Source organism: Thalassophryne amazonica, chromosome 2 (assembly GCF_902500255.1).
Source record: "Thalassophryne amazonica chromosome 2, fThaAma1.1, whole genome shotgun sequence".
Classification (NCBI taxonomy): domain Eukaryota; kingdom Metazoa; phylum Chordata; class Actinopteri; order Batrachoidiformes; family Batrachoididae; genus Thalassophryne; species Thalassophryne amazonica.
Genome location: NC_047104.1, coordinates 42,940,296 through 42,957,517, shown reverse-complemented (window position 1 = coordinate 42,957,517; position 17,222 = coordinate 42,940,296). Strand labels below are relative to the sequence as shown.

At 40.3% G+C, this 17,222-nt stretch overlaps 2 long non-coding RNA genes across 2 annotated transcripts; one reads left to right on the top strand and one right to left on the bottom strand.

Annotated features, from left to right (window-relative positions):
- Positions 1-4,278: 4,278 nt before the first annotated feature.
- On the top strand, positions 4,279-14,895 carry LOC117502091. Its single transcript, XR_004558177.1, has 3 exons — positions 4,279-4,413; positions 4,624-4,629; positions 14,883-14,895. It is a non-coding gene; the product is annotated as an uncharacterized LOC117502091 (long non-coding RNA).
- LOC117502098 lies at positions 4,301-16,801 on the bottom strand. The gene is made up of 3 exons (XR_004558179.1): positions 16,771-16,801; positions 10,886-10,890; positions 4,301-4,411 (listed from the first exon to the last, which is right to left on the bottom strand). It is a non-coding gene; the product is annotated as an uncharacterized LOC117502098 (long non-coding RNA).
- Positions 16,802-17,222: the final 421 nt, after the last annotated feature.

Below are 17,222 nucleotides of genomic sequence, written 5' to 3'. Positions count from 1 at the left end.
ATTTGTATAGCACAGTTCAACAACAAGGTGACTCAATGTGCTTTACAGAGACATTAAGACAGAATAAGAAAAGAAGAAACTTAAGGGATGCAATTTAAAAATTATCAGAACCAATCATTCAGTTAGATTAAAGACAATCCAGTTAAAACCAATGGTGAACCAGTGAGTTTTTAACCTTGATTCAAATTAATTTAGTGTCTCAGCTGATCTACAGTTTTCTGGGAGTTCTGGAGATATGGGGGGCATAGAAATTGAATGCTCCATGTTTAGTTCTAACTCTAGGAATGGAGAGCAGACCTGTCTCAGATGACCTCAGTGTTCTCGATGGTTCATACTCAGTGAGAAGGTCTCTGATATATTATTGCCCTAAACCATTACGAGCTTTATAGACTAGCAGTTGCATTTTTAAATCTATCCTCTGACAGACCGGGGTAAGGATTTCAGGACTGGAGTGACATGGTCCATTTTCTAGATTTTGGTTAGGGTTCGAGCAGTGGCATTTTGAATTAGCTGCAGGTGTCTGATAAATGTATTAATCAAACCTTTAAAGATACTGTTACAATAATCAAACCTACTAAATACAAACACATGGACAAGTTTTGCCAGGTCCGGCTGAGACATCAGTCTTTTCTATGCGAGATATGTTCTTTGAATGATAGTAGGCTGACTTTGTAACCCTTACCATAACCCTAAATTTTTAGCCTGCTCTGCAGCTTTAAAATTTAACCTACCTCCGTTTTGTCCTTGTTCAACTGCAGAAAATTCTGGCACATCCATTTGTTTAACTGCTCAATGCATTTGATCAGTGCCTGTATACAACCCCAATTCCAATGAACTTAATTGTTTTTGTGCAAATAATTGTTCATTTTGAAATGGATGCCTGCAACACATTTCAAAAAAGCTGGGACAGTGTTATGTTTACCACTGTGTTACATCACCTTTCCTTCTAACAACACTCAATAAGCATTTGGGTCATTTGTTTTGGGGGACGATGACAACACATTTCACAAGCCATTTGTGTGTGTGTTGAGGGGGGCAGGGTTTGGCACAATCACACCCATGTGTTGCTGGATTACGCCACAATTGTGTTGCACTTTGACAATTTTCACAGACAGCTCGAATGTGGTCAGGTGCTGTCTACTATTGTGCCAGAATAGCCCTGCCTTTTCTAAGTGCCCAGCGAGAGGTCTTGGTTGTCAGTGTGTGACACCTGGAATTTGGCCGACACCTGACGAGAGAGAGGTCGAATGAGCAGTCACAGGGCACTCACTGTCTTTTGGCCGCTGCTGTGTGCAAATGGTTGTGGCGACAGCTGTACGAGGCATTTGAGGCAGCTCTGATTTTTCATGAGCGGCATGCAATTCCTCTTTTGTGCGGCAGTTGGCTTCAGTTGTGTTATGTGTGAAGGGGCCTTTAATTACTGTGGCTGTGCGTAGCGGAGCAGGTCATGCTCTAATACAGGGGTGGCCAAGTTTGGTCCTCAGGAATGTGGCTCTCGAGGACCGAACTTGGCCACCCCTGATCCAATATATGAGGCTGACCGTGTGTGTGTGTGTTTGCGCACATACGCTTTCAACCTACGAGCCCTAATGACCTCCCCCTTGGTGCCTCCAGTCACCACAGCATGTTTGGTGTCGATTGCTTAATTACTGTCTGTACATAGTGGAGCAGGTCGTGATCTAATATAGAAGTCTGACCGTGTGTGTGTTTGAGTATGTGCACTTTCAGCATAAGGGTCCCAGTGACCTCCCTCTTGGTGCCCCCAGTCACCATAGCAAGTTTGGTGTCAGATGCTTAATTAGTGCAGTTGTGCATAGGGAACACACGTGCACACACGCAAACACACGTGGTCAGCGTTATATATTAGAAGCACTACTGTTATTATTTTTTTCACTTCAGGACCTTTTCCTTTTTTTTTTTTTTTTTTTTTTTGCTATCCTTACATTCCAGCATAGAACATTAGCTTGTCAAACTGAGAGCCTCAAATTGATGATGTTTAAAGTTAAATAAATCATGTATTACTTATTATTATTTTGATAGTTTTTTCTTAATTTTTATGGTATTGAAACCATCCAATTTGCATCATAGTTTAGGTTAATATTGCCATATTAATATTTTTAATACTGTAAAATATTAAGTCCTAGTCACACTGTGATGGATCAATGAAACATGAGGAACTGATTCTATAAGTTTGTGTTTGCTTTTGTTCACCAAATGTCCTTTTCCCATCTCTGAACTGCACTCCTTGTCAGCTGTTATACATCACGATCATCAGAAAGTTTTGTGCATGTTCAAAACATTGAGCAGAGATCAGGAGGATAGGTAGCTTTCCAGCTGCTTGCACATTTGTTTGCCATTTTGTCCTCTGAATGTCACTTATTTTTCCTGCAGCTGTCCGATGGTTCATTCTGCCATTCTGATTGGCCAAAAGCCCAGAACAAGTGGAGAAAAGGCCAACACAATAAGCAGAGTTCCAAACAAGCAGCATGCTCTCCCTGTGTCTCTGGCTCTATCTGTCTCTCTCACACACACTCTCTTTCGGTCTCTCACACTCTCATTCTTTCTCTCTCTCGTTCTCAGCAAAGAGATGCAGCAGAGTTGTTTGAGTAAGTAAACATGAGATCAAGCTTTCAGACCACCAAACTCTGCTCAAATGCAGAATATTTGTCTGTAAACCAGGAAAATCCTTCTGCTCAGTGCAGAACTCTGTGGCAATACAACATCTGTCAATTAGTGCCCCAACTCCACAGGAGACTGACGGATTTGCCAACGGACAAAATATTTAAATATGTAACTAATCCTGTTGCTCTATCCATCAAAGCATGACTAGACCTTTAAATAAATTAGTTACAATTTGAAAAAAAATGTGGTCAACTAGATGGTACTATGGGATGAGCCCAGTGCTTGAGAAACACTGCAGTAAATGACATTGGTGGGCAACAGTGAGCTTCATACACAGGTTAAGGTACTAGACTTTGACTTACCAGGATGGATATCAATGAAAGTGAGAACAGGGATTCAAAATTCAAATTAAAATATATGTTTTATAATACAGGCATACTGTGCAGAATATACTGAAATATCAACATGTTCTCATTATGATGTATAAAGCAGGTCCTCATGTATGTGAAAATAGAATAATTAGCAGTATGGCAGCAGCACTAAAGGGGGTGCCAGCTCTTATCAGGTGTCAGCTTTGTGTATGATCCCAAAATAACAAAGGTGAACAACACTCAAAGGGATATGACTGTAGGGGTCCAGGTGATAGATACAAATGCTGACTAAAGTTATAGTTAGCTTTAGTCACAATCAGCATCAAATATGAATGTCCTGTCAGAGCCCTTGGCAGGCTGTTCCAACATATCATTATGGCACCCTTGTGTTGGTGCATACTGGTCGGGAATAGGTATTGTGCCAGTGCTAAGACATGAAAGTGTTTGAGGTTGTGGGCAATTATGACCATGGTTTACTAGGTGCACATTGGCACCAACATAAAATACAACCCCAATTCCAGTGAAGTTGGGATGTTGTGTAAAATGTAAATAAAAACAGAATACAATGATTTACAATTCATTTTCAAACTATATTCAATTGAATACACCACAAAGGCAAGATATTTAATGTTCAAACTGATACACTTTATTGTTTTTTATTTGCTCAGTTTGAAATGGATGCCTGCAACGTTTCAAAAAAGCTGGGACAGTGGTATGTTTACCACTGTGTTACACCATCTTTTCTTCTAACAACACTCAATAAGTGTTTGGGAACTGAGGACACTAATTGTGGAAGCTTTGTAGGTGGAATTCTTTCCCATTCTTGCTTGATAGTAGAGAAGCTTGAATCTTCGACTGGACTGGGTTGCTTGACGCGAGGACGTTTTGCTTCAAATCGCCGAAGCTTCCTCAGCTAAAATTCTTGCTCTGGTAGTCTCCTTGGATGGCAGCATGTGTTGCTCCAAAACCAATGTGTAAGTTGCCCATGCCATAGAATAGAATAGAATAAAATGTATTAATATCATTGTACATGACACCAGAAAAAAATACTGTGCATGACAATGAAATTAAAAACAATCTCTTAAAAGCACAATTAAAATCAATAAATAAAATTAAAACCTAGATAAAAACATTCAATCGCAATCATAAAATGGCAGGTCTATCAGCATTCAGTGCACAAATAGCTCTTCCCACAAAGCTATTTTTAAGTCTGTTTGTTCTGGCCTTAAGTGCCCTGTATCGTCTGCCTGATGGCAGCAATTCAAGCAAATAGTATCCAGGATGGGAGGGGTCTCTGATTATAGTCCTTGCCTTCCTGAGACAACAACTTGTATACAGTTCCTCTAATGAAGGCAAGAGACAACCAGTGATCTTCTGGGCTGTGGTGATGACCCTCTGGAGAGCTTTCCTGTCTGTGACTGTTTCCTGTCTGCCATGGGCACTAACACACCAGAATACAAAATTTTTGAACTTTGCGCTGGTAACAATCTGGATGGTCTTTTTCCTCTTTTGTCCGAAGGACAAGACGTCCATGATTTCCAAAAACAATTTGAAATGTGGACTCATCAAACCACAGCACACTTTTCCACTTTGCGTATGTACATTTCAAATGAGCTTGGGCCCAGAGAAGGCAGCGGTGTTTCTGGATGTTGTTGATGTATGGCTTTCGCTTTGCATGGTAGAGTTTTAATTTGCACTTGTAGATGTAGCGACGAACTATGTTAACTGACAATGGTTTTCTGAAGTGTTCCTGTGCCCATGCGGTAAGATCCTTTACATAATGATGCCGGTTTTTAATGCAGTGCGCCTGAGGGATTGAATGTCTGGGCATTCAGTGTTGGTTTTTGACCTTGCCACTTATGTGTAGAAAGTTCTCCAGATTCTCTGAATCTTCTGTTTGTATTATGGACTGTAGATGGTGGAATCCCTAAATTCCTTGCAATTGAACGTTGAGAAACATTGTTGTTAAACTGCTATTTTTTTCACACAGTTGTTCACAAAGTGGTGATCCTCACCCCATCTTTGCTTGTGAAGGTCTGAGCCTTTTGGGGATGCTCCTTTTATACCCAATCATGACACTCACCTGTTTCCAAATAACCTGTTCACCTGTGGAATGTTCCAAACAGGTGTTCTTTGAGCATTCATCAACTTTCCCACTCTTTTGTTGCCACTGTCCCAGCTTTTTTTAAAACGTGTTACAGACATCCATTTCAAAATGAACAGATAGTTGCACAAAAACAAAAAGTCTATCAGTTTGAACATTAAATATCTTGTCTTTGTGGTGTATTCAAATGAATATAGATTGAAGAGGATTTGCAGATCATTGTATTCTGTTTTTATTTACATTTCACACAATATTCCAACTTCATTGGAATTGGGGTTGTATACCATACAGGCAAATTTATATAAAGTAGGCTGAACTTTTATTATATAAGATAACTGCATCCACCTATTTCCCCATGTATCACAGATTTGAAGTTTAACCTTGCTGTTGTTATTCGAGGCCAAGGGTTCCGACAGTGTCCCAAGTTGACACTTTAGGAATGAAACCTAGCTAAGTAATAAATAGTGCTTTTTTAATTCAGTGATGTGGATTTGTACAATATGTGAGGCTTTTATTAAAAACATTGCTCATTTATTTGGCTGATGGCAGCACATGGCCTGACTTTGATCAGACTTGAAACCTTTATGACTAAGGACAAAATTTCCTGCATCAGATCTTTATGAATTGATCTAATTATTTTAATCAATAATCACAGTACATTAATGTCATTTATTGCTAGGCAGTGCAAATTTCATGAAAAGAAAATGTATTTGTGCTTTAATTTGCTCTGCTGTGTCGCTTCCATAATAATGAATCCTTCTGTCAAAGTCAAACAGATAATCGCATCTTTGCATTTGTTACAAACAGCAGTGTGAAGGCAGCATAATCACACAGTAATTATGAGTTGTGAAATGAAATACAGATTTCGATCATGACAATGGGAAACTGTTAACAACAAAATGTAATATCTGTGGGCAATTTGATGTGTTTCTTTTGACTATCTGTTACTCATGTTGTCTTAATTACTGTACTGTAATTTGCATCGCAGTGCATAAGTATTTGGACAGTGGCCTCATTTTGTCATTTTGCATGTATACACCTTTACAATGGCGCTCAAATGAAACAATCATGATATGATTGAAGAGTAAACTTTCAGCTTTAATTCAAAAGTTGAACAAAAATATGGCATTGACAATTACGGGATTATAGCCTTTTTGAGCAGTCCGTCCATGTACAGGGGCCATAAGTACTTGGACAATTAAGAAGAAGAAAGAAGTAGGTTCTTAGCCAGGTGTGGGCCATTCCCAGGTTATTTCATGGTAAATTAACACTAACAATTATTTTGAATACAAATTATCACTTTTACAGCCAGTTTTCTTTAGGCACATCAGGAGATGGAAAAATGACCAGTTCCAAGTCACTGAATATGTCTTGGACTTCATTTAATTTAATCATTAGGAAATACCAATACTGTGGTACTTCTTGTAATTCTGTCTGGAGTGGGCAGATCTCAAAATCTGAGTGACTTATGAAAGGAGACTAGTTTGGGAAGCCACCAAGACCCACATGACAACTCTGAAAAGGTTAAAGGCTAATGTGGCTGTGATTAAGATCAGATTGAAGTTTGAGTGTCACATGTGCCTTCTGGAAAAGTGCAGTTAAAATTTTGTATCTTTAATTTAAGAATATCTTCTCTGTGCCACTATACCATGAAGTTGTTTAGATGATGGTGCAACACACAAAAATGCATTATGCACAGCTTCTTCAAAAAATGTGATGTTTGCATTAACAATGATCCTTCTATTTATTTTGTCCAATTAATTATGTCCTCAGAAAATGGAGGGTCTGTGTATAAAAATGGCTATAATTCCTCAATAGTTAAGAGTGGTTTCCCATTCATGATTTTTGCCCCCTGTATGCACTGTATATTCCAAAACTAAGGAAATGTGGCCCAATTTATTCAAATGGCAGACAAAATACGTATTTCCAATATGACTGGTTACAAATGAGTTTTGGCAAGTATTGCCGGCCATTGCAAAATACATGTAGGAGTATGATTACATATTCATGCAACTCCCATAGTCTGCACGAATGACATCTAATGATTCACTGTTTTGGAAACAATGTATTCCAAAATAGCATTTAATATATATATATATATATATATATATATATATATATATATATATATATATATATATATATATATATATATATATATAAATGCAAACATTTCCCAGTTGGGAATTCCATTACTTTTTTGTGTTTATAACACTGGTCAAAAAAACAACAAAAAAATAAATAACTAAATAAAAATTCTTGCATGGACTTTGAGAACTTATTTCAAGTAATTTTGGAATGCTGAATCTGAATCTGAGCTCAGATTTCCTGTATCACATCAGATTTTTTTTTGCAATCTGCATGTTCCTTATTGATGGATTACGCAAAAGTTGCTAATTCACTCATGAGTTTGACGCCACTAATCATGCACAAAAACAGCCTCAAAAGCATAGTTTTTAAACAAGGTTCACAAAATGTGAACAAAAGCCGTAATATTGTTTAAGGGGCCGACACCGTAGCATATGACGGCTAAGACCAAGCTTTACTAAATTATAAATAACTTTTTAATGATATGAGATAGAAACATACTTTTTTTTTTTTTTTTTGCTGAAAAGTTAACCCTGCAGACTTTCGAGCCAGCCATCTGCCATCTTTGTACTCCTCATAGAAGCTGTGTGATTGGTTCATCGTCACATGGTTTTCCAAAATCCAATCGTAGGGCAGATTTACCTCACATGAAAAGCCAAAGATCGTTTTCAGGAGTGATATGTTACTAGTTGGCCCATTTGAATAGCCCCCTGGGTGCTCCAGTGAGTACATACTATTAGTACATACTCAGTGCGCCCTGCGCCATTACGCGCAGCGATCAGTGAAAGCAGACGGAGCAGACAGAGAGCCTCTGATGACAATCTCACGTGCTCAAACAAAGAGTGTGTAACTATCAGGATTGCTCCACTAGTTTGCATGTGAATGTTACTGGATAACTCTGTTGCTTTCTCGATATAAAGCACTTGTTTACCATATTAATGGAGCGAGGTGGAGGGCCACTCCTCAGACTGTAAAGAGCCAAAGTGGGCCAAAGTGTGAATGAAAACTGCTTTAGGAGCAGCACAGAACAGTCCAAAACAGAGTAGAAGTTAACCAGTTAACGCTCAGCCTCGGCTCGTGTGTCATACATCACACTGACAAAGTGAGGAACCTTGGGGTAATTTTTGATCCTTCGTTGTCCTTCGGCCTCCATATTAGAAATATTACTAGGATGCTTTCTTCCACCTGTGAAATATAATGAAGATTCGCCCCATCCTGTCTATGGCTGATGCTGAGACACCGATCCATGCATTTATCTCTTCTAGATTGGACTACTGCAATGTTCTATTTTCTGGTTTATTGCAGTCTAGCATTAGGGGTCTCCAATTGGTTCAAAATGCTGCAGCCAGACTTTTGACACAAAGCAGAAAGTACAACCACATTACACCCATTTTGGCGTCCCTTCACTGGCTTCCTGTCCCAGTGAGATCAGATTTTAAGGTTCTGCTACTAACCTATAAAACTATTCATGGACTGGCACCTCCCTACCTAGCTGACCTAATTAAACCTTACGTACCGGCCCGGGCTTTACGTTCTCAGGGTGCAGGACTACTTTGTGTCCCTTATGTGAATAAGAAGTCTGCGGGTCACAGAGCTTTCTCTTATCGTGCCCCTGTTCTGTGGAATGACCTCCTCTGATTATGTGGAGATTTTCAAGTCCCGCTTAAGACGCACTTATTTTCCCTTTCATATGGCTAGCATACTGGTACAGTTTTGTTTTACGCTTTTTACTCTTTTAATTCATTTATTAGTAATTGGAGCGGGCTGCAGCCTCAACTTTACCTAAATTCTAGGTGTTTTAGTGAAGTTTAGGGCTAGTGGCCAGCGATCACCTTAGTATTTCTCTGTTTTTCTTGTTGTTTAATGCTGGCAAATTATACAGTATTTTTTGTCTTTCTGATGCCTGATTCTGTTTTTTCTCTGTGTAAGGTGCAGCTCCATCCAGAGATAGGAATGTATTTGTGTTGGCGACCCTCCTGTCCTGTGCGCCAATAGCATTTCTTGTATATTTGTCCGAGAATTGTTCTGTGAATTGTTCTGTAATTTATGTTTGTAGCATGCCCCAAGCAGAGGGTCACCCCTTTGAGTCTGGTCTGCTTGAGGTTTCTTCCTCAGAGCGAGTTTTTCATACCACTGTTGCTCTGGGGGTTGGTAAGGTTAGACCTTACCTGTGTGAAGCGCTTTGGGGCAACTCTGTTGTGATTTGGCGCTATATAAATGAAAATAAATTTAAATTAAATTAAAGAAGTAGATGTTTGTGTTGTAACCTTTGTGTAATAGTAGACAGAAATTGCTTTGAGATGAAGACAAAACGCATAGACCATTTTGTATGAGATGAACTCAAAGATCTAAAACTTTTTCCACATACACAATATCACCATTTCCCTCAAATATTGTTCACAAACCAGACTAAATCTGTGACAGTGAGCACTTCTCCTTTGCTGAGATAATCCATCCCACCTCACAGGTGTGCCATACCAAGATGCTGATTAGACACCATGATTAGTGCACAGGTGTGCCTTAGACTGCCCACGATAAAATGCCACTCTGAAAGGTGCAGTTTTATCACACAGCACAATGCCACAGATGTCGCAAGATTTGAGGGAGCGTGCAATTGGCATGCTGACAGCAGGAATGTCAACCAGAGCTGTTGCTCGTGTATTGAATGTTCATTTCTCTACCATAAGCCGTCTCCAAAGGCGTTTCAGAGAATTTGGCAGTACATCCAACCAGCCTCACAACCGCAGACCACGTGTAACCACACCAGCCCAGGACCTTCACATCCAGCATGTTCACCTCCAAGATCATCTGAGACCAGCCACTCGGACAGCTGCTGAAACAATCGGTTTGCATAACCAAAGAATTTCTGCATAAACTGTCAGAAACCGTCTCAGGGAAGCTCATCTGCATGCTCGTCGTCCTCATCGGGGTCTCGACCTGACTCCAGTTCGTCGTTGCAACTTCGCACAGCCATTGAAGAGGAGTGGACCAACATTCCACAGGCCACAATTGACAACCTGATCAACTCTATGCGAAGGAGATGTGTTGCACTGCATGAGGCAAATGGTGGTCACACCAGATACTGACTGGTATCCCCCCCCAATAAAACAAAACTGCACCTTTCAGAGTGGCCTTTTATTGTGGCCAGTCTAAGGCACACCTGTGCACTAATCATGGTGTCTAATCAGCATCTTGGTATGGCACACCTGTGAGGTGGGATGGATTATTTCGGCAAAGGAGAAGTGCTCACTATCACAGATTTAGACTGGTTTGTGAACAATATTTGAGGGAAATGGTGATATTGTGTATGTGGAAAAAGTTTTAGATCTTTGAGTTCATCTCATACAAAATGGGAGCAAAACCAAAAGTGTTGCGTTTATATTTTTGTTGAGTATATATACTGTTCAAAATGTGCATATGAAGTACAATAAGGATTTTATTTCTGAGTTCTCTGACTTTTTATCAGACATTCTGCCTAAATATGATAACATACTGATCTGTGGGGACTTCATCATTCATGTTTGCTGCCCTCATAATCAATTGGCCAAGGAATTTAAATGTCTAATTGACTCTTTTAATCTGACCCAGCATGTTGACTGCCCCACACACGAGCTTGGACATATGCTAGATTTGGTCATTTCACATTGGCTATCATTGACTTGTAAAGGGACAGCAGCCACTCATATTTCAGACCATATACCTGTGCTGTTTGATTTTGTTGCTTCAAGTCCAATAACCAAGTCCTCAATTTCTGCATGTGCTCGCCGGACCATCACCTCCTCCACAGCTGCAGAGTTTGCATCTGCCTTCATGGATACTCGTTTGCACTCTGTGAATAGCATCTCACTGCCTCCAGATGACTTCATCATCTCCTTCACCTCCACCTGCTCCAGGATATTGGACACCATTGCACCGTTAAGATGCAAATTCACAAAGCCCAAACTGGACCCCTGACTAAATGATATCACGAGAGCCCTGCACAGGAGCTGCAGACAGGCTGAACACAGATGGAAAAGGGATCGTCTGCAGGTCTCTTTAGAAATTCTGCGTGCCAGGCTGGTGGAGTATCAATGAGCAGTCACTTTGGCTAAATCTCAGTATCTTTCCCGGGTCATTACTAACAGCTCTAGTAATCCTAGAGCGTTATTTAACACCATCAACTCAGTCATAAATCCACCGACAGTGTTGGCAGATGTCTCCGTCTCGACTTGTGAAAATTTTCTCAAATTTTTCACTGATAAGATCAATCAATCAACTTTTTTCTTGTATAGCGCCAAATCACAACAAACAGTTGCCCCAAGGCGCTCCACATTGCAAGGCAAGGCCATACAATAATTATGAAACACAGTCTACGTCTAAAGCAACATAACCAAGGGATGGTCCAGGGTCACCCGATCCAGCCCTAACTATAAGCCTTAGCGAAAAGGAAAGTTTTAAGCCTAATCTTAAAAGTAGAGAGGGTATCTGTCTCCCTGATCTGAATTGGGAGCTGGTTCCACAGGAGAGGAGCCTGAAAGCTGAAGGCTCTGCCTCCCATTCTACTCTTACAAACCCTAGGAACTACAAGTAAGCCCGCAGTCTGAGAGCGAAGCGCTCTAATGGGGTAATATGGTACTACGAGGTCCCTAAGATAAGATGGGACCTGATTATTCAAAACCTTATAAGTAAGAAGAAGAATTTTAAATTCTATTCTAGCATTAACAGGAAGCCAATGAAGGGAGGCCAACACGGGTGAGATATGCTCTCTCCTGCTAGTCCCCGTCAGTACTCTAGCTGCAGCATTCTGAACCAACTGAAGGCTTTTTAGGGAACTTTTAGGACAACCTGATAATAATGAATTACAATAGTCCAGCCTAGAGGAAATAAATGCATGAATTAGTTTTTCAGCATCACTCTGAGACAAGACCTTTCTGATTTTAGAGATATTGCGTAAATGCAAAAAGGCAGTCCTACATATTTGTTTAATATGCACTTTGAATGACATATCCTGATCAAAAATAACTCCAAGATTTCTCACAGTATTACTAGAGATCAGGGAAATGCCATCCAGAGTAACGATCTGGTTAGACACCATGCTTCTAAGATTTGTGGGGCCAAGTACAATAACTTCAGTTTTATCTGAGTTTAAAAGCAGGAAATTAGAGGTCATCCATGTCTTTATGTCTGTAAGACAATCCTGCAGTTTAGCTAATTGGTGCGTATCCTCTGGCTTCATGGATAGATAAAGCTGGGTATCATCTGCGTAACAATGAAAATTTAAGCAATACCGTCTAATAATACTGCCCAAGGGAAGCATGTATAAAGTGAATAAAATTGGTCCTAGCACAGAACCTTGTGGAACTCCATAATTAACTTTAGTCTGTGAAGAAGATTCCCCATTTACATGAACAAACTGTAATCTATTAGACAAATATGATTCAAACCACCGCAGCGCAATGCCTTTAATACCTATGACATGCTCTAATCTCTGTAATAAAATTTTATGGTCAACAGTATCAAAAGCAGCACTGAGGTCCAACAGAACAAGCACAGAGATAAGTCCACTGTCCGAAGCCATAAGAAGATCATTTGTAACCTTCACTAATGCTGTTTCTGTACTATGATGAATTCTAAAACCTGACTGAAACTCTTCAAATAGACCATTCCTCTGCAGGTGATCAGTTAGCTGTTTTACAACTACCCTCTCAAGAATCTTTGAGAGAAAAGGAAGGTTGGAGATTGGCCTATAATTAGCTAAGATAGCTGGGTCAAGTGATGGCTTTTTAAGTAATGGTTTAATTACTGCCACCTTAAAGGCCTGTGGTACATAACCAACTAACAAAGATAGATTGATCATATTTAAGATTGAAGCATTAAATAATGGTAGGACTTCCTTGAGCAGCCTGGCAGGAATGGGGTCTAATAAGCATGTTGATGGTTTGGATGAAGTAACTAATGAAAATAACTCAGACAGAACAATCGGAGAGAAAGAGTCTAACCAAATACCGGCATCACTGAAAGCAGCCAAAGATAACGATATATCTTTGGGATGGTTATGAGTAATTTTTTCTCTAATAGTCAAAATTTTGTTAGCAAAGAAAGTCATGAAGTCATTACTAGTTAAAGTTAATGGAATACTCAGCTCAATAGAGCTCTGACTCTTTGTCAGCCTGGCTACAGTGCTGAAAAGAAACCTGGGGTTGTTCTTATTTTCTTCAATTAGTGATGAGTAGAAAGATGTCCTAGCTTCACGAAGGGCTTTCTTATAGAGCAACAAACTCTTTTTCCAGGCTAAGTGAAGATCTTCTAAATTAGTGAGACGCCATTTCCTCTCCAACTTACGGGTTATCAGCTTTAAGCTATGAGTTTGTGAGTTATACCACGGAGTCAGACACTTCTGATTTAAAGCTCTCTTTTTCAGAGGAGCTACAGCATCCAAAGTTGTCTTCAATGAGGATGTAAAACTATTGACAAGATACTCTAACTCCCTTACAGAGTTTAGGTAGCTACTCTGCTCTGTGTTGGTATATGACATTAGAGAACATAAAGAAGGAATCATATCCTTAAACCTAGTTACAGCGCTTTCTGAAAGACTTCTAGTGTAATGAAACTTATTCCCCACTGCAGGGTAAATGTAAATGTTATTAAAAAATGATCAGACAAAAGGGAGTTTTCAGGGAATACTGTTAAGTCTTCTATTTCCATACCATAAGTCAGAACAAGCTCTAAAATATGATTAAAGTGGTGGGTGGACTCATTTACTTTTTGAGCAAAGCCGATAGAGTCTAATAATAGATTAAATGCAGTGTTGAGGCTGTCATTCTCAGCATCTGTGTGGATGTTAAAATCGCCCACTATAATTATCTTATCTGAGCTAAGCACTAAGTCAGACAAAAGGTCTGAAAATTCACAGAGAAACTCACAGTAACGACCAGGTGGACGATAGATAATAACAAATAAAACTGGTTTTTGGGACTTCCAATTTGGATGGACAAGACTAAGAGACAAGCTTTCAAATGAATTAAAGCTCTGTCTAGGTTTTTGATTAATTAATAAGCTGGAATGGAAGATTGCTGCTAATCCTCCGCCCCGGCCCGTGCTACGAGCATTCTGACAGTTAGTGTGACTCGGGGGTGTTGACTCATTTAAACTAACATATTCATCCTGCTGTAACCAAGTTTCTGTTAGGCAGAATAAATCAATACGTTGATCAATTATTATATCATTTACCAACAGGGACTTAGAAGAAAGAGACCTAATATTTAATAGACCACATTTAACTGTTTTAGTCTGTGGTGCAATTGAAGGTGCTATATTATTTTTTCTTTTTGAATTTTTATGCTTAAATAGATTTTTGCTAGTTATTGGTGGTCTGGGAGCAGGCACCGTCTCTACGGGGATGGGGTAATAGGGGGATGGCAGGGGGAGAGAAGCTGCAGAGAGGTGTATAAGACCACAGCTCTGCCTCCTGGTCCCAACGCTAGACAGTCACAGTTTGGAGGATCCCAAAAAATTGGCCAGATTTCTAGAAATGAGAGCTGCTCCCTCTAAAGTGGGATGGATGCCGTCTCTCCTAACAAGACCAGGTTTTCCCCAGAAGCTTTGCCAATTATCAATGAAGCCCACCTCATTTTTTGGACACCACTCAGACAGCCAGCAATTCAAGGAGAACATGCGGCTAAACATGTCACTCCCGGTCTGATTGGGGAGGGGCCCAGAGAAAACAACAGAGTCCGACATTGTTTTTGCAAAGTTACACACCGATTCAATGTTAATTTTAGTGACCTCCGATTGGCGTAACCGAGTGTCATTACTGCCGACGTGAATTACAATCTTACCAAATTTACGCTTAGCCTTAGCCAGCAATTTCAAATGTCCTTCGATGTCGCCTGCTCTGGCCCCCGGAAGACAATTGACAATGGTTGCTGGTGTCGCTAACTTCACATTTCTCAAAACAGAGTCGCCAATAACCAGAGTTTGATCCTCGGCGAGTGTATCGTCGAGTGGGGAAAAACGGTTAGAGATGTGAACGGGTTGACGGTGTACACGGGGCTTCTGTTTAGGGCTACGCTTCCTCCTCACAGTCACCCAGTCAGCCTGCCTTCCCGACTGCACGGGGTCTGCCAGGGGGGAACTAACGGCGGCTAAGCTACCTTGGTCCGCACCGACTACAGGGGCCTGGCTAGATAGCAGCAAGAGACAACATTGTAAATAAGTCTGGTGTCTGTGTAGAAGTGGTCTCTCCCACAATCCCAGCAGCGACTCTGGATCACTTTGAGCAGGTGTCTCTCTTGCTCCTCTCTGAGGTGGTGCAGAGCATTTCACCTGGTTATTGTCCATTGGACATAATTCCTGCTAAATTATTAAAAGAGGTCTTTACTTCTGTTGGGCCATGCCTCATCTCATTTATCAACAGTTGTCTTAGCTCTGGAACAGTTCCGCAAGTGTTTAAACATGCTGTTGTCAGACCACTACTTAAGAAACACAATCTGGATCCCTCTGTCCTGGCAAATTTTAGGCCGGTCTCAAATTTATCTTTTTTGTCCAAGGTTTTAGAAAAAGTTGTTTTTATACAGTTGCAAGAGTTTTTAGAACAAAATCAGATTCTTGAAAAATTTCAGTCTGTTTTCAGGTCTCGTCACAGCACTGAGTCTGCTCTGCTGAAGGTGCAGAATGACATCCTCATGTGTCTGGACTTGAAAAGACCCATGCTGCTGGTCATGTTGGATCTAACTACAGCATTTGACACTGTGGACCACTCTCTCCTCTGCAGACGTTTGCGAGAACAGGTTGGACTCCGGGGCACTGTGTTAAAGTGGTGTCAGTCTTATCTGACTGATAGGAGCATTAGGGTCATGATGAATGATCTCTCCTCCTCTACTGTTCCCCTAACTACAGGTGTGCCCCAAGGTTCCATTCTTGGTCCTTTGCTTTTCTCCCTATACATGTTGCCACTGAGGTCTGTCTTACCCAAACACGATATGTCTTTTCATTTCTATGCCGATGATTTACAAATGTATCTGCCAGTCACACACAACAGGTCCTGTGCACTGCTGTCCATGCAAAATGCATTGTCAGACATTAAACACTGGCTTTCGCAGAACTTACTATACCTGACTTAAATGATCTTGCTCCTTTCCGTCAGTCAGTTGTAAGAAATCTGGGGGTCAAATTTGATGAATATTTAAAATTTGACAAACAAATTGACAGTGTGGTAAAAGCCAGCTTTTTTCAGCTTCGTCTTCTGGCCAAAGTCAAACCTTTCCTTTCACGGACGGACCTAGAAAAGGCTATGCATGCATTCATCAGCTCCAGGATAGACTATTGTAATGCACTGTATGTGGGTGTCAACCAGAGCTGTCTCCAATGTCTGCAGATGGTTCAGAATGCTGCAGCCTGCCTTCTGACAAACACTCGCAAACACAGTCACATTACTCCTGTGCTGTTTAGTCTTCACTGGCTCCCAGTCCACTTCAGAATTGATTTTAAACTTTTAATGTTTGTTTTTAAAGCTATACGAGTACACTGACTTGCACCTTCTTACTTGTGTGAGCTGTTAGCTGCACACACACACCAACAAGAACTTTGCGGTCCTCCAGTCAACACCAGCTGGAGGTCCCCAGGACCAAGAGCAAACAGTGGGGAGACCGATCATTTGCGGTGGCTGGGCCTAGACTTTGGAACTCATTGCCCATTGAGTTGCGCTCGATAAGTACTCTATCTCTGTTCAAAGCTAAACTAAAAACCTATTTGCTTTTAGTACATAGTTTTATTGTGGTTGTTCATTTGTTGTTGATTTTATGCATTGATGTGAAGCATTTTGGTTCAGTAGTCACTGTTGTAAAGGGCTATACAAATAAAGTTTGATTGATTGATTATTGTTTTAACCTTTGTGTTGTACAGTCTTTCACACAAGACCTCAAATTACCTTTATAAAGTGTCAAAACAGTTGTTTATTATAGTTTGCTGTGTGTTTTGAATAAATGTGTATGGAAATTTTTTCCGCTTTACTTTTTTTCTTTATTTTTGTTTGTAAACCTTTATTACACTTATAAAAC